This window comes from Mastigoproctus giganteus, chromosome 13 (genome assembly GCF_048544385.1).
Source record: "Mastigoproctus giganteus isolate SK-2022 chromosome 13, ASM4854438v1, whole genome shotgun sequence".
Lineage (NCBI taxonomy): Eukaryota > Metazoa > Arthropoda > Arachnida > Uropygi > Thelyphonidae > Mastigoproctus > Mastigoproctus giganteus.
The window spans coordinates 61,125,725-61,148,692 of record NC_143587.1 but is presented as its reverse complement, the minus strand read 5'-3'; the positions used below and the strand labels follow the sequence as shown (position 1 = coordinate 61,148,692).

Genomic DNA, 22,968 nt, shown 5'->3' with positions numbered 1-22,968 from the left:
CAATATAAAAGTATAAAATAGAACACAAAGTGACTTACCAAAAAGCAAGGAAACAAGTTTTACTCATTGTAACCAAATCACACATATGCAGCAGCAACACAAAAATATATAACGGAAGGAACTCAAACTGAAGTATCCATACCATCAACTACATACATTGATGACTGGGCTTGGACTATTCTGGAGAGTCTGCAGCAGTCCTCTAAAGAACATGTCAGAGATCAAGCCAATAATACCCCAATCACGGTATCACTAACTATTACTCCATCACATTCAGATACTGGGAGTCCGAGAAACCCTAACTTGCGGAATACTTTAACCGCAGACATGGAAATTGATGACACCACCAACAATGATGAAACCATTGTTGTAAGGAAGTAAGCAAACAGTTAGCTATAATTACGAGAGCATCCTTGGACTCAGGGGGAAGTCCCGACGGACTGGAGATGTGAAAATATATCCCCAATTCACAGAGGGGAATCAAAGGGTAACTTGAGTAATTACAGACATGTTAGTTTAACTTCTGTTCTGGGAAAAATAATAGTCACTGGTTAAAGAAGCATTGCAGAATCATCTAGACAAGACTGCATTGTCTAGATGAATTAATAGTAATAATTCAGACACAGCATGGGTTTGTTAAGGGAAAGTCTTGTCTGACAAATTTGATTGGGTACTATGATGTGTTTACAATGGAACCAGATGCAAAAAATAATTTTGATATCATATACTTGAATTTCAGGAAATCTTTTGATACTGTTGCACAGACTACTGTACAAATAGGAGCAGTATGGTATTAAGGACACGTTGCTACAATGGATAAAAGGGTGGTTGAGTGGGAGAAGACAGAGTGGTAATCAACTGATGCTGCTCTTCGTGGACTAATGTTATTAGTGGAGGCCCCCAGGGTTCGGTTTTGGGCCCATTGCTGTTTTGTATACTTATGAATAATATTGATTAAGGTATATCCAGCTTAATGTCAAAGTTTGCAGATGATACAAAGGTTGGCAGGGTTGTTAATAACAGTAATGACAGTATGCTGCTGCAACAGGATCTAGAAAAGTTGGGCAGATGGGTTGAGAAATGGCAACTGAAGTTTAACATTGACAAATGCAAAGTTCTGCATATGGGTGGAAGTAACACCAGAGAAATGTACCAACTGTGTGGTACTATTGTTCCCACATCTTGTGTGCTGCCCCCAAAACCTCTCTCAGGCTTCTTGATTCTGTTCAGTTGGTACATTTCAGACAATGAAAAAGACCTGGGAGTAATTGTGCTGTCAGATATGATGTTTTCTGAGTAGCGCAGACAGGTAGCCAGAGCAGGTCATGGGATTTTGTCAATGATATACAGGAATTTTGTTACTAGGGAAAAGGAGGTGATTATTCCTTTGTATAAGGCAGTTGTTAGGCCACTCCTTGAGTAATGTGTACAGGTCTGGAGGCCTCATTTTAGGAAGGATGTAGAGTTGCTTGAGTGAGTACGAAGAAGGGTAACAAGATTGGTCAGGGGACGAAGGGGTCCTCTTACCAAAAAAAGGCTTAAGTTCTGAAAATTGTAGCATCTGGAGACTAGGCACCTGCGAGGTGATCTGATTGAGGTGTATAAGGTCTTGAATGGGTTAAGGAATATCTGATGGGATTCTGAGCAAGAGGTACAATCCCATCAGAATTCAGCTTGCTCATCCCCTTCAAGGCCTTATACCTCAATCAGATCACCTCGCAGGTGCCTATTCTCCAAGTGCTGCAGTTTGCAGAACTTAAGCCTTTCTTGGTAAGAGCACCCCTTTGTTCCTCTCACCAATCTTGTTGCCCTTCGTTGTACTTGTTCTAACAACTCTACATCCTTCTTAAAATGAGGCCTCCAGACCCGTACACAGTACTCTAGGTGTGGCTTGACTATTGCCTTGTATAACGGGATAATCGCCTCCCTGTCCCTGCTAGCAAAATTCCTATATATCATTGACAAGACTCCATAACCTGCCCTGGCAGCCCGTCTGCACTGCTCAGCGAACTTCATATTTAACTGCACAATTACCCCCAGGTCTTTTTCACTTTCCACTTCCCTGAGTGTAGTACCACACAGTTGGTACGTTTTTCTTCGGTTATTGCTACCCATATGCAGTACTTTGCATTTGTCAACGTTAAACTTCAGTTGCCACTTCTCAGCCCATTTGTCCAACTTATCTAGATCCAGTTGGAGTAGCATATTGTGTTTACTGTCATTAAAAACTCTGCCAACCTTTGTATGACATGCAAAGTTGGACATTAAACCTGATAAAGCTTCATCAATATCATTGATAAATATACAAAACAACATGGGCCCAACACCGAACCCTGGGGAACTCCACTAATAACATTTGACCACGAAGAGCAATGTCCGTTGATTACTACTCTCTGTCGTCTCCCACTCAACCATCCCTTTATCCATTGTAGCAACTTACCCTTAATGCCATATCTCTCCAATTTGTACAGCAGTCTTCCATGTGCAACAGTATCAAAAGCTTTCCTGAAATCCAAGTATATATCAAAATTATTTTTGGCATTTGGTTCCTTTGTGACCACATCATAATATCCAATCAAATTGGTCAGACAAGATCTCCCTTTAACAAACCCCTGCTGTGTCTTAACTATTACTGTAGTCTTGTCTAGATGATCCTGCAATGCTTCTTTAGCCAGTGATTCCATTATTTTCTCCGGAACACAAGTTAAACTAAGAGGTCTATAGTTACTTGCGTCACCTTTTGAACCCACTTTGTGAATTGGTGATACATTTGCACACCTCCAGTCCATAGGGACCTCCCCTGAGTCCAAGGAAGCTCTCATAATTGTGGCTAAGGGTTTGCTTACTTCCTTTGCTGCATACTTTAATATAACTGGATAGATCCCGTCCAACCCAGGTGCCTTTTTTATGTTTAACTTCGACAATTTCTCCTCCACTATCCTCTCAGTTATTACAAAATCACTTAGCTCCCTGTTAGAGTTTTTGATAAACTTCTGGCACTTCCCTCATTGAATAACTCCTTGTGTGTGAATGTAGATGAAAATACTCATTCAGTTTATCAGCTACCTAAGCATGATCCTCAATAGTCAATCCATCTATGTTAAGTGGTCCAATCTGATTCATCCATTTCCTTCTAGAGTTTACGTAAGCAAAGAACTCTTTGATGTTTTTCTTTGCATCCTTTGCCAAAGAGATCTCGTAATCTGCCTTCACCTGCCTAACCTCCTTTGTGACTTGATTACAGACTAGCTTATACCTGCCATAGGCTTCTGTATCACTTGATACTTTATATGTATCCCATACATTTTTCTTCTCTGCTACGAGCCTCGTTAACCTAAACCTTGAACAGTAATTCTTAGTTGGAATGAAAAGCCTAGTAGCCTCCAAAATTAAGCCCCTGAAAGCCTCCCATTTAGAATTCAATGTTGGTAACATCATCAGTTGATTCCACTGTACAGAATTTAAAAACTGTCGGAGACCCCTGTAGTCACCTTTACGAAAACAAAAGCCCTTCTCTTTAGTCTTGATGGTAGTTACATCTTTAAGTAATTCCCACATCAGTACATTGTGATCACTGTCACCCAGTGGTTCCTTTATTTGCAAATTCGTAATACATGAATAATCTCTGCTGATAATCAGATGAAGAGTATTACTCTCTGTGGTTGCCTCTCGAACATGCTTCTGTAGAAAACAGTTATCCAATAAATCCACAAAAGTCTTGCTAGTGTGCAAGTGACCAACCTACAAGTTCCAGTGGATATGTGGAAAGTTAAAATCCCACATAAGACATTCTGATTTACTGGCCCACTCTATTTCTCTGCACAATTGCTCATTATACTTATCAGATTAATTAGGCCTATAACACACACCTACTCTCATTTTTGCTTTCTCAGTGCTTATGTCACACCAAACAGACTCAACACTGCATTGTCCACCAACATCAATCTATGCACTTAGATTTTGTGTTTCTTAATTAACAGCATAACCCCTCCTCCCTTCCTGTCCTGTCTATCAGGCTACGCCGTATATATTGGCCACCCATGTTCAAAGGAAAAATATGCCACCCTGGAACATTGTAATCGCCCTCCCCCCCAAATAAATAACATTTTTTGTAATAATATTTTATTGATATTAGAATTTATAAATAATATTTATATTTTTATTTTATTTCCTTATCATGCTTTATTCATGCTACACATTTTTGAACATGAAAAGGTAACATAAAATTAAGACAGCTTTGTGGAATAAATTCTATCGAAATTTGATTTGTATGTTTTAAATAATATCACTTTGTTTTGAAAAAAAATTGTGAAAACAGATATTAATAATAATTAGTATAAAAATACATAAACACAATACATACATAAAAATAAATAATACGTACATAATAATAAAATATTATTATATATAATAATTATAATAATAACCTTTATTTATAACTAAACATAATTACATGTATAAAGTTTAATTCATGTGTTATTACCTATTTACCTTATAAAATAAATTGAACTTTTCGGGCTTTCAGTTCTGAAAATTTTTTTTATTCCATTGTGGATATCTAAACTTCAGCCAAATCGTGTTCTATTGAGCTAGTTCTAAATTATCCACTCTGTCTTGGGACATTGTACTACTAAGATAATTTTTAATTTGGAAAATGATCTTTCTGCAGTAGCTACAATCACTGGCAATGTAAGAAGTATTCTTAGAGCAACCAATATGTTTGGAAAAGTGGTGCATAAATTGTTTTCAAAAATATACTCTAATACTTCTGTTACTCTCAAATCCGGTTTTAAAATATTTTTAAGTAATTTTAATTCGTCGGTCGTGTCAATGGCATCGATATCCTTTTCGTTCTTGATATCATCTGTTAATTTATTTTGCAAATCTTTTTCAAATTATGCATGTCATATAAAAAATTGAAATCATATCACTATGTGTTCTTAATAAATCAAACCTGTCTTTAAGAGAATTTATTGTATCTAGTACAGCCAGTACTTGTATAGCACAATAGTTGTGTTCCTAGAAACCCTCGTGCAATGCAAAATCATGCAATATAAACAGCAGGCCCTATGGGAAAAATGGGGTTAGATGCTGACCACCCAGGATTGAACACACATTTGTAACGAAAACATTACCAAACATGATAAATAATCATAATAAAATATGTATTATATTACGTAATAAAATATTGCTACTGCTTTTGCTTCTATCGTAAGCAAATTTGTTTTTTGTTTGATTTTCTATCCAAACAGATGACAGCCGTTTCATCTCTTCCAATTCTTTGTGTTTTAATCTAATGGATTTTAATTACACTTTTGATTTGTTCCTGCTGTGAAATTATTTTCTCTGTATTCTTTGTAATTCTTGGTGTTGCCTCATTTAGGCCTGTAGCACGTGTAATATCACATGGTCTTTCATTTCGCTTAAAGCGTTTCACAATTTCATATTTTTTCTCTATTGACAGAGGCGGACTGGCCATAAGCCTTACCGGGGAAACCCCGGTGGGCCGGAGGCTGGTGTGATTTTGGCCATAAGCACTAGTATGAGGCCACTATAAATTTTCCCAGGTAAGAATTTTTGATCCAGTCCGCCTCTATTTATCGATATTGCTTTTCTTTTTCTCTCTGAAAGTCTTAAGTATTTTGCCCATTTTTAGGAAATAAAGCACAATTACAAAATGAGGAGGCACATTTGATACACATAAACAAAGCTGCGTTCGTGTAGCAACTGAATAAACAACAGCGAAAGCAGAGACACTATGAACACCTCGCTGGCTCACATTTTACTAAAGCACATTTCTAGACTAATTCATTGGAAACGTTCGGTGAAACACAAGCAGTTGCTCTTAACATCTCAAAGGCTTTCGATCGTGTTTGGCATAAAGGTCTAAACAAGCTTCCATCTTATGTTTTGCCAACTGTTTTTTGTAATTGGTTATCCAGTTTTCTCACTGAGAGTGATGGTCAATGGCTCTCTGTCTTCTAACTTCTCCATTAGCGCCTGTGCTCCCAAGGTTCAGTTCTTTCTCCCACTCTTTTCCTCTTGTATATTAATGACCTTCTTCCATTAACTGAAAATCCTATCCATAGTTTTGCCGATGATAGCACATTGCATTCCACTTTCCATTTTGAGAAACCTTGTCCTTCTCAATCAGCTTCAACGTGTTGAAAATCTGATACCAATTCCTTAAATACCGATCTCCAGGTAATTCTCCAGTGGGGCAAAGACAACTTAGTTGATTTCAATCCTTCTAAAACTCAGTCTTGTCTTATATATTGCAAAAAGGATTCTTCTGCTCCTATGCTTATCTTTGGTGACACTCTGATTTCTAGGCAAAATGATGTCTCTTTTGGGGATTACCCTGACTTCTAATCTCTCTTGGCCCAAGCACATTACAAATATTGCTTCCTTTGCATCTAAAAAACTTGGTTTTCTCTTTCGCTCTCGGCATTACTTTTCTTGCAAACAGCTGTTCACTCTTTACAAATCGCAAATCTGCCCTACCATGGAATATTGTTCCCACATCTGGGTTGTTCCCCAAAACCTCACTGAGGCTTCTTGATTCCATTCAGAAGAGGGCAGTTAAGTTAATTATCGATTCATCTCTAACAGAGTCTTTCCACTTGCTGTTTGATAAACGTACTGTTTCTGCTGCATGCCTCTTCTACAGATATTTCCATGGGCACTGTTCTTCTGAATTGGCTTCTATAATTCCCGCTCTCTCTTTCAAAACAGTCTGAACACGTGCCGCCACCAGTCAACATCCATTTACTGTCCAACTTCAACTCACAGAACCAACTTTTCATCTTCCTCGTTTATTCATTCAACTGCTGTTTTCTAGAACAACCTTCCTTCATACATATAGTCAGTCCTTGTATAACACGTGTTTACACTACATGAATTTGATCATACATGATTTATAAATAGGGGAACGATATCGTGTATAGCACGAACTGGAATCTCTTATGCACGATTCGCCTGCGTTTACAAGAAATAGCAATCGAATGCGGAATCACCCCAACTGAACGCAACACGATAGGAATGAAGAGAAGATTCTGAAAATGTATTTATGTTTTTTATATCAGTGAAGGGGAAACACATTTCACCATAATAATGTAAAAACCGACACAATTCCAGCTATCGGTATTATCGCAAATGCAATTAGATCGAGTTTACTACCCATTTATAACAGATTCCACTAGCAGGAATGCAACTGTAAATTGTTTTTATTGTATTATGTAGTAATCCCCAGAAATGTGCTTTAGTAAAATGTGAGCTAGTGAGTTGTCAATAGTGTCTCTGCTTTTACGGTGTTGTTTATTCAGTTGCTACACATGTGCAGCTTTGTTTGTGTGTATCAAGCGTGCCTCCTCATTTTGTAATTGTACTCTATTCCCTAAAAATGAGTAAAATACTTAAAAGATGTGAAAAGGAAATGTCCTGGTGAAGACACTACAGATTCAGAAAGAAAAAGAAAAGCAATATTGATAGACAGAGTCGGAGTGGGTCAAAAATTCATATCCAGGAAAATCTGTAGCGGCCTCTTACTAGCGTTTATGGCCAAAATCACACTGGCCTCCAGCCCACCAGAGTTTCCCCAGTATGGCTTACTGGCCTTACTGGGGAAACAGTCCTTACAGTCCGCCTTTGTCGATAGGGAAAAAATATGAAATTGTGAAACACTTTGAGCGAAATGAAAGACCATGTGATATTGCACGTGCTAAATGAGGCAACACTGAGAATTAGAATGAATGCAGAGAAAATAAAAACAACTTTCATAGCAGGAACAACTCAAAGTGTAATAAAATCCATTAGATCAAGATAAAAAGAATTGGAAGAGATGGAACCGCTGTCATCTGTTTGGATAGAAAATCAAACAAAGAACAAGTTTGCTTACGATAGAAGCAAAAGCAGTGGCAATATTTTATTACGTAATAGTTGTAATAAAATACGTAAGTATTTTATTATGATTATTTATTGTGTTTGATAATGTTTTGGTTACAAATGTGTGTTCAATCTTGGGTGATCAGCACCGAACCCAATTTTTCCATAGGGCCTGTTGTTTATGCATGATTTTGCATTGCACGAGGCTTTCTAGGAACACAACTATCGTGCTATACGAGGACTTACTGTATTTCCTGAAAATTGCAGTCTACAGAAGTTCAAGTCCAGTGTCAACAAATATCTTCTTTCGTCTTCTCAACCTCCAATCCAAGCACGGTACTAAGTACTATAGGTTCTAATACCTCTCGTGTTTTGGGTTTACATAAAAAAAAAAAAATATATATATATATATATATATATATATATATATATATAATATAATATAATATCAAGGCCTAATTCATTAAATTTGTTTAAAATAAATGCACTTAACCCTTCTCCCGTTGAATTAAATAGATAATTTATAATAAACTTAATGCTGATAATATTTATTACATTTAATTTTTAATATTCTTATGTAATACTCTGCACTTTAAAATAAAACTATTAAATGTTAAATTTCAGTTCACTACCTCTGTAAAGGATACTCGCTGTAATGTAACTGACAAAAGTTTTTAGTTGGTGGCGACTAGGTATGAACGTGTAATTCCCCTAAATTTTATCCAATTGTCTAAGTGAATGCATCCCTATTGTTAAACAAGGTAATACTTTATAATAGGCCCTCAACAACTATTAATATATGAATGAAGAATCAAAAAAGTTACAGGTTCATTATCTAATCATTTTTAAAAAGTTTATTGTGACAAGAATTTCTTTATTTGTATTTTCTTTATTCAAATTATGCTTAGATTCTTCATCATTTTGGCTGCCCTTGTTCCTTGCACACTTGAACACAGAGTTGGGGTGGCCCTGCTGTCTATCCTTTCTATACACATTGTACTCCCCAAATTCCAATTCTGCACTGCTTATGTCTGTGTGACATCATGTCTCTGATATCCCAACAATATCTGCCTTTGATGTCTTGACTAGCACTTCAAGCTCATCAAGTTTATTAACTATACTCCTAGCGTTGGTGTACATGCACCTGTTTTTACTCTTAGTCACCCTAACACAACCCATGTATTTACTTGTTCCACTTTGACTCCCAGCAGTCCTGGAAATCTCCATTGCCTTGCTTTCCAGGCTGCTGCTCATTCTAATAGAAGCAGTGCACGAATCACTTTTGCCTCTGCCTGCGGCCACTGTTGACCTTTGTCTGTGTTTTCCCCCCCCTCAAGCTAGCAGTTTTCTGACCCACCTAACACTGCCTTGTAGCATCAACAGATATTCTTGCAACCTTTCTTTTTAAGTGTACCCCATCCCTGTAGAAGTAGTCTCTCCTGTCAACAAGCACAGACCAGGCTGAAAAAAATTATACCCCTTGAGCCTTGCGCAATCTCTCCACGGCTGAATTGATAGACAAGGCTCTCATCTTATACTCCTTCCTATCGACACTTTCACATTCAACCCTAACTCGTGACTTTTTTTCAACATTGACCTGTACTTGTTGGGTAAATCTGCAGATTTCTTACTCTTAATGTCATTAGTTCCAATGGCCCTGGTGCCAGGCGATTGTGACTAAGCGATTTCTCTGCACTTAAAGTGCGATTTTCCAAAAAGTTATTCATAGTTCTTTTACATTCCTGTACTTAAAAAAGTTATTTATTTAATAACAGCTCTTGTTAAAAAAAGTACTTGTACAGAGCAAGAAAGGAAAGCCACCTTTCTTTATTTCTTATATTTTTATTACTAACAAGTACTACTTCTCGCTTGGTCACACCAGGCACTGCTCCTGCCTCCCTGTGGCAGAGCCAGAAACCTTGGCAGAACAGTTAATCTGCCAAGGACCAAAAGGAGCAATTATGGAACACAATAAGTTTCCTCCTCTAGAGCCGACAAGCTCTTGGCCAGACAAAAACTAAACATGACATGTCTCAACCCAAGAGGTTTAAGACTAACTTCTCAACCATTGATTTTCCTGCATTTCTCATAATGCACTCCCTTACAGATCAGCCTCTCACCAAATTGTCTCCACTTCTTATCTAGAAACACCTTGAAAGTCTTGCATGATCTCCTAAAACAGTCAAGTGGCTGCAATCAGGGGACCTACTAGTAGAAACAATCAGCAGGAAACATTCAGAGCATCTACTGAAAGTTACAAATTTTGCTGGAATTTCAGTAAAAGTTTTGCCCCGTGGTACCCTAAACACATCTAAGGGTGTTATATCCAGCTGGGACCTATTGAATGTCTTGGAGGAGGAGGAGGAGATAAGTCAAGAGCTTCAGGAGCAAAATGTAATTGCAGTAAAAAGAATTGTGATTAAAAAGGACAATACACTCACACCTACAAGGAATATTATACTCACTTTTAATACCCCAAACCTACCTTCTTCCATAAAAGCAGGTTATCTTCTTTGCCGCATTCGACCCTACATACCTAATCCATGGAGATGTTATAGGTGCCAAAAATATGGCCACTCTCAAACGACATGCAGAAGAAACCTAGTTTGTTCCAACTGTGGGTCCTCCAATCACACTCCAAGTGATTGTTCGGCAACAGAAATGACCTGCCCTAACTGTAAAGGCAACCATCCTGCGTATTCTAGGATATGTGACAAATCGAAAACTGAAAAGAAAATTGTAAAATACAAGATCGAAAATAAAGTAAGCTGTCAAGAAGCAAGGAAATTAATTGCCCCCATTATTTCTAAATGTACATACTCCAGTGTGGTGCAAAAATATCAATCAGTGGCTACCCAAACTGATGTTACGGTCCCCTCCCTTCAATCTCTGACTGGGCTTGGACTGTTCTCTCTCAGCAACAGTCCAATATCCCCAAGCACTTGAACCAGACAAGCAATACTGCTCTTACAGTACCTGCGAAATGGCGCACCTCCGTAGCCAGGTGGGAAGGAGCAGCAGTGCCTAGCACATGCTTCTTGATTAGACCGGGGTTCGAGCCCGTCACGACCAAATACGGAGGATGCGGAAAGGTTAGGGAATGACCACCGCATATTCCCGGAGCAATATGGCCTTAGTTACTAATGCTCCTAAAAAAAAAAAAAAAAAAAAAAAAACAACAACAAACAAACAACCTGCGAAATCTCCTCCTCCAATGATTGATGCTATATCAAATAACCAAGACTCAAACATAAAAAAGAATATTCAGGACACATCCATGGATACAATTAACTCATCCAAACAGGAAGACCCAATCTTAGAAATATATGCGGAAGAAGATATGGATACTGGTCGACTATTCTTCTCCAAAAAAGCAAAACCAAAGCCTGAACGCCATAAACCAGTCACATCAAAAAAACAGTCAGATACAGCTTCTACTAAACACCAATAATGCCTTATATTCTACAATGGAATTGTAGAGGATTTTGTAGCAACTTTAACGATATTCAAGATTTAATTAAATTAGTTGGTTTTTGTCTACTGTAAATATATATAACTCCTCGAATTTCTGCCACCATAAAGAGCTATTCTATCTATCGACAAGATTGTAATACTTCAAATGCTGCCCGTGGAGGTGTGGCTGTCTTGGTGGCCCAACCAAGCAAATTGTTCTACAAACTGAAATTTAAGTTGTTGCCGTACGTTTGGTAGCCCAGATTACATTAACACTAGTATCAATCTATCTCCCACCAAGACATACCTTCTCTTACCAAGATCTTGAAAATCTGCTAATACAGTTACCATCACCTGTCTGCCTCTTGGGGGATTTCAATAGCCACCACCCCTTATGGGGATCGACTAAATTAGATAGACATGGTTGACTAATTGAAATGTTTCTGGATAAGCAAAACCTTACAGTTCTTAATACAGGTCTACCCACATACAATTACCTACTGGACAAATGTCTGGATGACATTTGATTCTGTTTCCAATCATGGAATGGGCTGTTATGGACAACCCCATGGGCAGTGACCATTTTCCAATTATTTGTGACCTGCTCATTGCACAACCACCATTAGCCCAATCCTGCAGGAAATGAAAGTTCTCTCAAGCCAACTGGGTCAAATTTCAGTCAGCTGTCACCCTGGATGAGAAATTTATAGGAACACAATTAATAGATGAAGCCACAGATTATATCACTTCACACCTACTGTCTGCAGCTAAATGTTCAATTCCATTGTCGAACCCCCAGTCCCGACAGCACCTTAACTATTGGTGGAATGAGGAATGCACAAATACAAAGAAGTTAAAAAATAAAGCATGGAATTTATTTCGTAGATCCCCAACCACAGCTAATCTTATTAACTACAAGAAGCCAAGGGCAAAAGCACATCTCATTCAAAGACAAACCAAGAAGAATTCTTGGATTCGGTTTGCATCTACCATAAATAGAAACACTAACTCCAGGTTAATATGGAAGAAAATCAGGCAAATTTCCAACTACCCCTTCACCACTTTCATGGAATGGGCAAGAACTCTCTGCTCCTGAGGATGTAGCAAATGCCTTGGGCAAAACCTTTGCCCAAGTTTCAGTGGCATCAACTTATTCTCCGGATTTTCAGAAAATAAAGACCAAGACTGAACAACGAAGCCATCAACTTTCGAACCTCAGTTTTCCTTCCTTATAACCAGCCTCTTCAATTTTCTGAACTTCTCCATGACGTTAAAACGACATGCAACAGTGCCGCTGGACCAGATGGAATATTTTATATCACGTTACAGAACCTTAGTGACAAAAATTTACAAATACTGCTGGTCTACTATAACCGAATATTTATGGAAAACATTTATCCCAGCCCTTGGCTTCATGCCACAGTTCTTGCCTTTTCGAAACCTGGAAAAGATCCTACCAGTCCCAACGGTTGTAGTCCTATTTCCCTATCCAGTTGCCTCCATAAATTACTTGAAAAAATGATCCATAATCATCTTGTTTGGATTATCGAAACGCAACAACTAATTAGTAATAATCAGCATGGCTTTCGAAAAAACAGGCCCTCCTTAGATCTCATGATCAAAGCTGAGTCTGCAATTCATAATGCGTTTGTAAAAAATGAACATCTTTTATGATTTCCATAGACATAGAGAAGGCATTTGATACTACCTGGCGTCATGGCATTCTCAGTGACCTCCATGCACTTGGTCTATGAGGCAATCTTCCTATATTCATCAGGAACTTTCTCCAGAATCGTTCGATACTACAACTTGCTTTTTACGACATTTTTACAGGAAGAAAGAGTGCCACAAGAGTCTGTAGTGAGCGCAACCCTTTTTGCCCTTAAAATAAATAGATTCCATCACAAAAGAACTTCCAAATACTGTTCAGACCTACCTTTATGCTGATGATCTCACTATTTCTTGCCATTCTCATACGTTCTGAGAATGGCAAGAACAGCAACTGCAGATATCCCTGAATAAAGTCCAAAGGTGGGCAGGGTTAAATGACTATCATCTATCACAGTAGAAAACTGTTGCAATCCACTTTTGTAATTAATGGAAAATGCATACAGATCCTGAACTTCAGATGTCAAACTTTACCATTCCAGTGACTAACAACATCAGATTCTTGGGATTAATCCTTGACAGGAAATTAAATTTCCACGAGCACATTAAATTTGTGTGTACTTCCTGCCTCAAAAAGCCGAACATACTAAGAGCTTTATCTGCCTTGTCTTGGGGAGCAGACTGTACATCTTTGTTGTTCTTATAAATAAATCTTTATTGTGAAGTAGAATTACAGCACAATATCTCATCACGGCGACGAGCGCCAGGGGTTCACATATAGATAACATAAGTACAAATTCGAATGGCTACAAAATATAGCGAACACATACAAAAGGCTACAAAATACAGATTACAAATGCAAAACGAAATACAAATACATCATAGAAACAAGGAGCTGAACACAAATAAAGAAAAACAAATACAACTTGGCAGTGATTCAGGTTTCAAGAGCTTTGATAAAGTTGTGTCTGTCCTTCTTTTTACTTATTATGGTGTCGATGTCAGCGTCCACACGGTTGAGGGCAGCGAGCATCTGCTTGGGCAGAAATCTTTCGGTGAGTACAAGCCTGTTGTGGTGAGCCACAAGTGCTGGTACCGACCTTAGGCTTGGCTGTGGAATCCTCCAAGAGCAAGCATTCCAAATATTTGGAGATGATATTTGGCCTGAGATGAGTTTGGCTGTGAAGACTAGCCTCTTTTCAACGATCAGGAACTTCAACCTCGGGATGTCGAGTGCTTGTGCCATCATGGTAGTTGTGGTAGCGAGAGGTAGCCGAAGCTTGTTATTCGCCCATTTCAGTAGCCAGTATTCAGCAGTGTACACCCGCTTAAGGTTTGTATGTGCAGCAGAGGCCCATATTTCTGCACCATAGAGAATGGCAGGGTAGACGGTGGAGGTGATGAACCTTTTAACAGTGGCAGGATGTCGGACGTGTAGCAGCTGCTGCTTTGAGATCCACCGTAGACGAGAAAATCTGGTACTGAGTTTGTCGATCTGGTTGACAAAGGACATCTTTTGGTCGAACAGAACGCCAAGGTCTGTGTGCGAGGGTACGTTTGGTATTCGTACCCCTGCGAGTGAAACGTTGAGTACTGTCGGCATGGATTTAAGGGAGAATATAACCTGAGCAGACTTCAGAGGGTTAATTTTTAGATTGAAGTTTGCCAGGTACAATTCTAGATCCTTAAGTTGGGAATTGATCTTGTTGCTGAGCTGGGCGGGGTTGTCGCCAGGGTTAATTGGAGTCAGCAGTTTGAAGTCATCGGCATAGCATAGGAGACCATTCGTTGAGGCAATAATGGGCACGATGATGGCTGTGAACAGGACACCAGACAGGACACCCCCCTGCGGTACTCCAGCAGTAATGTCGCAGGATAGGGTATGTTGCTGCCGATGGAGAATAAGTATTCTGTGACTGAGAAGTGATTCCAAAAAGCACAGCATATCACCTCGAATGTGAAAATTCTCCTTAAGTAGGAGGAGCAAGGCCGGAATCGACACGGCATCAAAGGCTGCGCTTATATAGAGCATTGAACAGATCCCGATTGGATTATGGTGTTCCACTTTATAATTCTGCCCATAAGAGTACACTATGATGGCTAGATCCTATACAGCATAATGCGTTGCAGATTGCACTTGATGCTTTCGGGACATCTCCTACCCATAGTTTATACATTGAAGCTAATGAGCCCCCTCCTTACCTCTGCAGAAAAATGCTGCTTCTTAAGTATGCAGCCTGAATACAAAGTTGCTGGCAGCATCCAATTGAGCCATACCTCTTTAATCCACCACTGCAAAATCTCTATAGAAACAATCCCACTAAAATAACACCAGCAGGCTTACGCCTTATTGAATTAACACAGAGTTGGAATGTTCCTATTGTCAACAGGCAACAAGTAATAAATTACTCTCAACCACTGTGGACTGCCCCTCTGCAACTAACCTGCAATATTTATCTTCACAAGTGGGGAAAGAATCATCTACCGATAAACAATGTGAAACAACTCCATGCAAGCCATATTCAAAAATATGCTGATTTTTTGCCAATATATATACTGATCTCCAAATCACATTCAGCCATTGGAGCAGCAGCAGTTTTCCTTCTACAATCAGCAGAACTCCATGCAATAAAATTGGCCTTAGAAAACCTGAATCACTACCCTCCTGTAAAATATGTAGTATACACAGACTCGCTCAGCTCAGTTACAGCAGTACAACACTCTTCTTACAAGATTCACCCTGTGTTAAATAAATCAGAAGTCTTCTATTGAAAATTGAAAAAAGTCACCAATCAGTGACCTTTTGCTGGATCCCTGCACATTCAAGGATAAAGGGGAATGAACTAGCTGACAAAACTGCCAAAAATCCAACAACTTTTGGTTTAACCTCTGCCCCAGTCCCATCCTCTGACTATAATCACATCATATAAATAGCACATCTCATACTGTGGAAATAGCTATGGCACACCCAAACCAATAATAATTAAAACAGGAACCAAAGCTTTGGCACTCTAGTGCCAAAACAGTATGAAGAGAAGTGGTACGTGCACGAATAGGACACACATATCTAACTTGCCTCCATCTACTGACAGGAGAGGGTCCTCCTTAGTGTCCACACTGTTCAGCACTTTTGACTGTGAAACATATCCTGATTGAATGTCTGCACTATCAACATGACAGAACATCCATCCTGTTTGTTTTTTTCAGCATTAGCATTAGTAGAGGCATTTGATGCAAGAAAGCAAGTTATGCAGCATCAGCCAAAAAAAAAAAAAAAAAAAAGAAAACCCACTTCCACTTCACCCCTCTGTTCGTTCCAAATACCTGTCCAGCTGAGCCTTAAACTTATTTAGGCTATCAACCTCCACCACAAGGGATGGAAGTCTGTTCCACCAACCAACCACCCGCTGGCTAAAGGCAAATTTCCTCACGTCTATCCTACATCTGTCTTTCCTCAATTTGAATTTATGCCCTCTCAGGTGATTTTTCTGAGCTAGAGGAAGAATCCCATCAGCATTGAGCATGCTTAAACCATTCAAGGCTTTATAAACCTCTATCAGATCACCTCGCTGGTGCCTAGTCTCCAGACACTGTAATTTGCAAAACTTAAGCCTTTCTTCGTAAGAGCACCCCTTTGTTCCATTCACTAATCTTGTTGCCCTTCTCTGTACTCGTTCCAGCAGCTCTACATCCTTCTTGAAATGAGGCCTCCAGACCTGTATACAGTACTCTAGGTGTGGCCTGACCATCGCCTTATACAATGGAATAATCACCTCCTTATCCCTGCTGGAAAAATTCCTGTATATCATTGACAATACTCCATGAGCTACTCTTGCAGCCCGTCTGCACTGCTCAGAGAACTTCATATCTGCCTGCACAACCACCCCCAAGTCCCTTTCATTCTCTACCACTGTCAGTGTAGTACCACAGAGTTGATAAGTTGCTCTGGGGTTGCTGTTTCCCATGTGTAGTACTTTACATTTGTCAATGTTAAACTTCATTTGCCACCTCTCAGCCCATCTGCTCAACCTTTCCAGATCCTGTTGCAGCAGCATAGTGTCAGTAGTGTCCTTGACAACCCCGCCAACCTTTGTATCATCTGCAAACTTGGACATTAAGCTTGATATACCATCATCAATATCATTTATAAATACAGAAAACAATAATGGACCCAACACTGAGCCCTGAGGGACTCCACTAATAACATTAGTCCACGATGAGCAGTGTCCATTGATTACCACTCTCTGTCTTCTCCCCCTCAACCACCCCTTTATCCATAGCAGCAATTTGCCTCCAATGTCACACTGCTCCAATTTGTGTAGCAGTCTTCCATGTGCAACAGTATCAAAAGCCTTTCTAAGATCCAAGTATATAATATCAAAGTTATTCCCTGCATCCAGTTCTTTTGTGACTGCATCATAATATCCAATCAAGTTGGTCAGGCAAGACTTCCCCTTAACAAAACCATGCTGTGTCTGAGCTATAACTGAAGTCTTGTCTAAATGATCCTGCGGTGCTTCTTTAACCAGTGCCTTCATTAATTTTCCTGGAACAGAAGTTAAGCTCACAGGTCTATAATTACTTGTGTCAGCCTTTGATCCTCCTTTGTGAATTGGGGTCACATTTGCACATTTCCAGTCTATGGGTACCTCCCCTGAGTCCAAGGAAGCTCTCATAATTATGGCTAAGGGTTTGCTTACTTCCTTTGCTGCCTCCTTTAATATAACTGGATAGATCCCATCCACCCCGGGTGCCTTTCTTGTGTTTATCTTCAACAGTTTCTCCTCCACTTTACTCCCAGTTATTTCAAGATTCTGTAGCTTACTGCTAGAGTTGAATACACCTCTGGCATTCCCCTTGCTGAATAACTCCTCATGTGTGAATGTCGATGCAAAATATTCATTTAGTTTGTTAGCTACCTGAGCAGGATCATCAACAGTTGACCCATCAATATCAAGTGGACCAATCTGATTCATCCCCTTCCTTCTAGAGTTAACATAAATAAAGAACTCTTTGCTGTTTTTCTTTGCATCCCTTGCCAAGGATTTCTCGTAATCTGCCTTTGCCTGCCTAACCTCCTTTGTAACTTGGTTGCATATCAACTTGTATCTATCATAGGCTTCTGTGTCATGTGTTAATTTGTAAGTATCCCATGCATTTTTCTTCTCTGCCATATGCCTCATTAGTTCATCTGACATCCATTTTGGCCTAAACCTTGAACAATATTTCTTAGTTGGTATGTAAAGCCTAGTAGCTTCCAAGATAAGTTCTTTGAATGCTTCCCATTTTGAATTTGCTGTTGGTAACATCATCAGTTGGTCCCACTGTATAGAATTTAAATACTGTCTCAGTCCATCGTAGTCGCCTTTACGGAAGCAATAACTCTTCCCTTTACACCTAATGGTAGTTACCTCTTTGAGTAAATCCCACTTCAGCACACTGTGATCACTGCCACCTAGTGGTTCGTTTATCTGCAGATTCTTAATGCATGAAGAATCACTGCTGATAATCAAATCAAGAGTATTACTCCCTCAAGTTGCCTCCCGAACATGCTGATGTAGAAAACAATCATCCAATAAATCCACAAAAGCCCTGCTAGTGTGTGAGTAACCAGCCCCCAAATTCCAGTCAATATCTGGGAAATTAAAATCTCCCATTATAAGACTCTGATTTACTGGCCCACTCTATTTCCCTGTACAGTTCCTTATTATACTCGTCAGAGTCATTAGGCCTATAGCACACTCCTACTCTCAATTTTGATCTCCCAATGCTTATGTCACACCAAACTGACTCAACACTGCACTGTCCGGCGATGTCGACTAGCTTCACTTCCTTGGTTTTTATGTGTTTCTTAACTAATAGCATAACCCCTCCCCCCTTCCTATCCTGTCTATCCTTTCTGTAGACGTTGTACTCCCCAAATTGCAGTTCTGCATCCCTTATATCTGTGTGACACCACGTCTCTGATATCCCAACAATATCTGCCTTTGATGTTTTGAGCAATACCTCAAATTCATCAAATTTATTTACTAAACTCCTAGCATTGGTGTACACGCAAGTATACCTGCACCTGTTTCTATTCTTAGCTACCCTAACACAACCTATGTGTTTACTTGTACCGCAATGGCTCCCAGCAGTCTCTGAAATACCATGCATCTTGTTTTCCAGGCTTCTGCTCATTCTAATAGAAGCAGTGCAAGAATCTCTTTCACCTCTGCCAGTGGCTACTGTCAATCTATTGGTCTTTGTCTCCTCCTAAGCTAGCAGTTTTCCGATCCACCTAACACTGCCTCGATAGCATCAGCAAATATTCTTGCACCCTTTCTGTTTAAGTGTATCCCATCCCTGTAGAAGCAATCTCTCCTGTTAACAAGTACAGTCCAGGCTGAAAAAAATTCTACCCCTTGAGCCTTGCACAATCTTTCCAGGGCCGAATTGATCCACAAGGCTCTCATCATATACTCCCTCCTATCGTGTCTGGGCAGAATTGCAGACACTTTCAAATTTTCTTTGACAAATCTCCGAGAACTGATGACACTACAACATATTATTGGCGAGGATGCAAACATCAATGAATTTTTCTTGTTTCTTAAAACAATTGGACTACATAAATTCTAAATGATCTTGGTGATAAAAATGAAGGAATTACATCTGAACTTTGTTTTTAGCTTTTACCTATGAATAGGCACACTATAGCCCTGGTAGCTTATGCGCCCCTAAACCCCGATAACACACACACACACACACACACTAGTTCCAACATATACAACAATATCAACTTTTGTCCCTGGCAGACATACCCTGCTCCTATTCCACCTATCCTTCTTGCATAGTGTATTCCCCGTATCCCTGACACTAGTCACCAACAATAATAACTAGTTCCTGTGGGGCCTGCACATTCTGCCTTGAAGATTGCCTCTGTGTTGCCTGATGCACAGGAGTGAGCTCTGCTGTTGAGCTGGGCAGCTGAGAGCTTGATGGGCCCTCATTAATTTCTTTGAGGGCATTTACCCTGTACCTCAAGTTCTCATAGACGCCCATCAGAATGTTAAGTTGGCGCCTAATTTCTTGACACTCTAGACACACAAAGGCATCCTCCTTGGCTACATCATGTCCTGTTTTAGAAAGGTTGGCAAAAATTTAACACTTTTCGCACATTTTTTGACACTGTGATGATGCATTGGAGAATCGCTCCCTTCGTTTCTCTCTTCGTCTCTCGCTAGTCTGTGATCTTTGCTTCGTAGCTCTAGTCTGGGTCATGATTTCTGTTTAAATACAATTTAATTAACAATGAAATTTAATAAGATTAATATTTTTGATTAATTGATAATGCTATACTGGCCACCTGGAGCTACATTCCAGGTGGCCAAACTGGTTTAAGGTTTTTTACTAAAGTTTTCACAACAGTTATTACAAAAACTGCTTCAAATAAGTTAACAGATTCCTAATACAGTACTTCGTATTACGCTATCAGTTTGAGATATATATATATGCGTTACGCTATTTCTTATCAACTACAATATGGCGATTAGTTCAACAATATTGGCGCCAACACCGGGAGCCGTAACTTCCAAAAATCTTTTGTTAAATTCAAAATAAGAAGCTAACGAACGCTACTAAACCTATTTAATATCTCTGTAAAACACAATGTAGTATGTTAATTAACAAAGAATATGGTAAAAATACTTATCCCTTTACAGCAGCCAAAAATCCACTGACTGTTCTTTTCTGCGACCACAATAGCAAATCATAGAGAATAGTAAATTGTAGAGAATCAGTAGGTGTCTGTATTCACCCATTAGGTTAAGTGGGATAGAGTTCCTAGCTTGTTGGCAGCAAATGGGAGACTGTGCTTTATTTCTGAAGTTTTCTAATTTCTAATATTTGGTTGTGTGCAGGTGGTATTTGGCTCCTCTTTGGCATTACTGGTCACGGTTTGCAACTACCCTTTAAACATGGTATAACAGTTTTTTAATTTTGAAAATCATCATTTGATTACATCACATTTTTTCAATTTTTAATGAAATCTCGGTTAAATATCAGTTGTTTAGCAAAGCAATAAAAATACAGTCAAAAACAACAGGCTCAATTTCTGTACATATGAACTAACTTTTATTACATGTGAGCTGTAGATGCTGTATTCAGGATGATGAAATAACACACGCATAACTGAAATATGCACATGCCATTATATTTTTAGTTAATACCAGTAGAAATTTCAGCAATAAAATTTATATTTTGCTGCTATTAAAAGCATAAATAGCAAGAAACTATATATATACAGTGAAACTTCCCTTTAACGGACAGCCATGGGGAACGAGAATGTGTCCGTTAGAGAGAAGTGTCCGCTAACAAGAAGTCTGAGGGAGAAAAAAAAAAAAAAAAAAGAAAGAATAAACGTTTAATGTAAAATTAAATTAAAATATATACAGATTTTGAACAATATTTTTGTAAATAATATACAATTACATACACAAGAGATAAAGAAAAATCGTTAAACGTTTAATGTAAAATTAAATTAAATTATATACAGACTTTGCACAATTTTTTGTAAATAATATACATACAATTGTGCTATGCATATTATGACTTTAACTTAAGAAAAATACATACAGTAATCACTTATTTTCTTCTGCACCTTCTTCTGACTGATAATTTTGTTTTCAACATTTGTCTGGAGTGAAAAAAACCATTGAAAGTCCTTCAGTATCTTCTTCAGGGGCGAAAAACATTTTTAAACGATTGATTTATATGAGTGCTTCTTCTATTTTCATCGGTGGTTCGTCGTTAATATGTTCTTCGACAGAATGATCTCCTTCCATTTCTTCATCCTCATGAGGAACTTCTTGAAAAATATCGATGATAATGTCGTTGATATCTAGAGCACCATCTTCTGTAGTGAGGTTCGAGTCTATATCTTTGTAGCCAGGGTCACTTGTAGCGGAAGTATTGTACATTATCAATAGATGTTGAAGTTCTTGTTCTTCTTGGTGCTCCACATTGCTGTTCACAACTTCAATTTTTGCGTTTGAGAAGCCAGACTTTACAAAACAGTCACGACAGTTTGTTATCTAATTGCATTTACCTAAGAGGAAATCCATTGAATCGCATCCAGGATGCTGAGTTTTTTGCAAGGTCACTCACACATGTTACATCGTTCATGTTTGCAATGAGATGTCTTAAAACACGTTTTCTGTAGTGTAGTTTAAAATTTTTTATTATCCCTTGATCCAAGGGCTTGCACTCTGCAGATGTGTTTGGTGGCAGAAAAATGATTTGAATGTTGGACAATTCAATGTGCGGGTGAGATGCAGCATTATCCACGAAAAGAATAATTTTTCTGTTTTGACGAATCATGTTTTGGTTAAAGTGACTTATCCATTCGCTCATGATATCTCGTGTCATCCACGCTTTTTTATTGGACTTCCAGTCAATATTCAAAAGATTCAACTTTATGCCCTTGAAACAACGAGGATTTTGTGGTTTTCCTATAACAAGAGGTTGTTCAAAGTCTCCCAGCATATTTGTACACAATAGTACAGTCAAGCGTTCCTTAGAAATTTTTCCGCCCTGGCACTTTTCGTTTTTTAGACTCGTGTTTTCAGGAAGAGCTTTAAAAAAACAACCCTGTTTCGTCACAGTTGTAAATATCCTTAGCTTCAAAATCACGACATAAATCTTCCAATTTGACGGTCCACTCTGTTACAACCCCAGTATCAACAGATCCACCTTCACCACTTACGGTTTTCCAAGAAATTTTATGCCGAGTTTTGAACTTGTCTAGCCATCCCGCAGAAGCTTTGAACTCATTTACTCCCATAGATTTTGCACGCTCCAAAGCCTTTTCCCTAATAATAGGCCCATTAATGGGAATTTTTTTTAGCACGTGCACGACAAATTTGAAGTCCAACAGTTTTCGGGAATGATTTTTGAACCTGATCATTTACGTGTTGCCAAAATTGTTTGAGCAGTTCATTTTTTTTCTTTAGGATGTCGCTTACCTGCGTCTTCCCGATTTTGAAT

At 38.8% G+C, this 22,968-nt stretch overlaps 1 protein-coding gene across 1 annotated transcript in view; it reads left to right on the top strand.

The window, feature by feature from the left end:
• Window positions 1-22,968, top strand: part of LOC150076107 (uncharacterized) — a 92,818-nt gene that overhangs the window by 68,742 nt on the left and 1,108 nt on the right. The gene's annotated exons all lie outside the window — the stretch shown is intronic.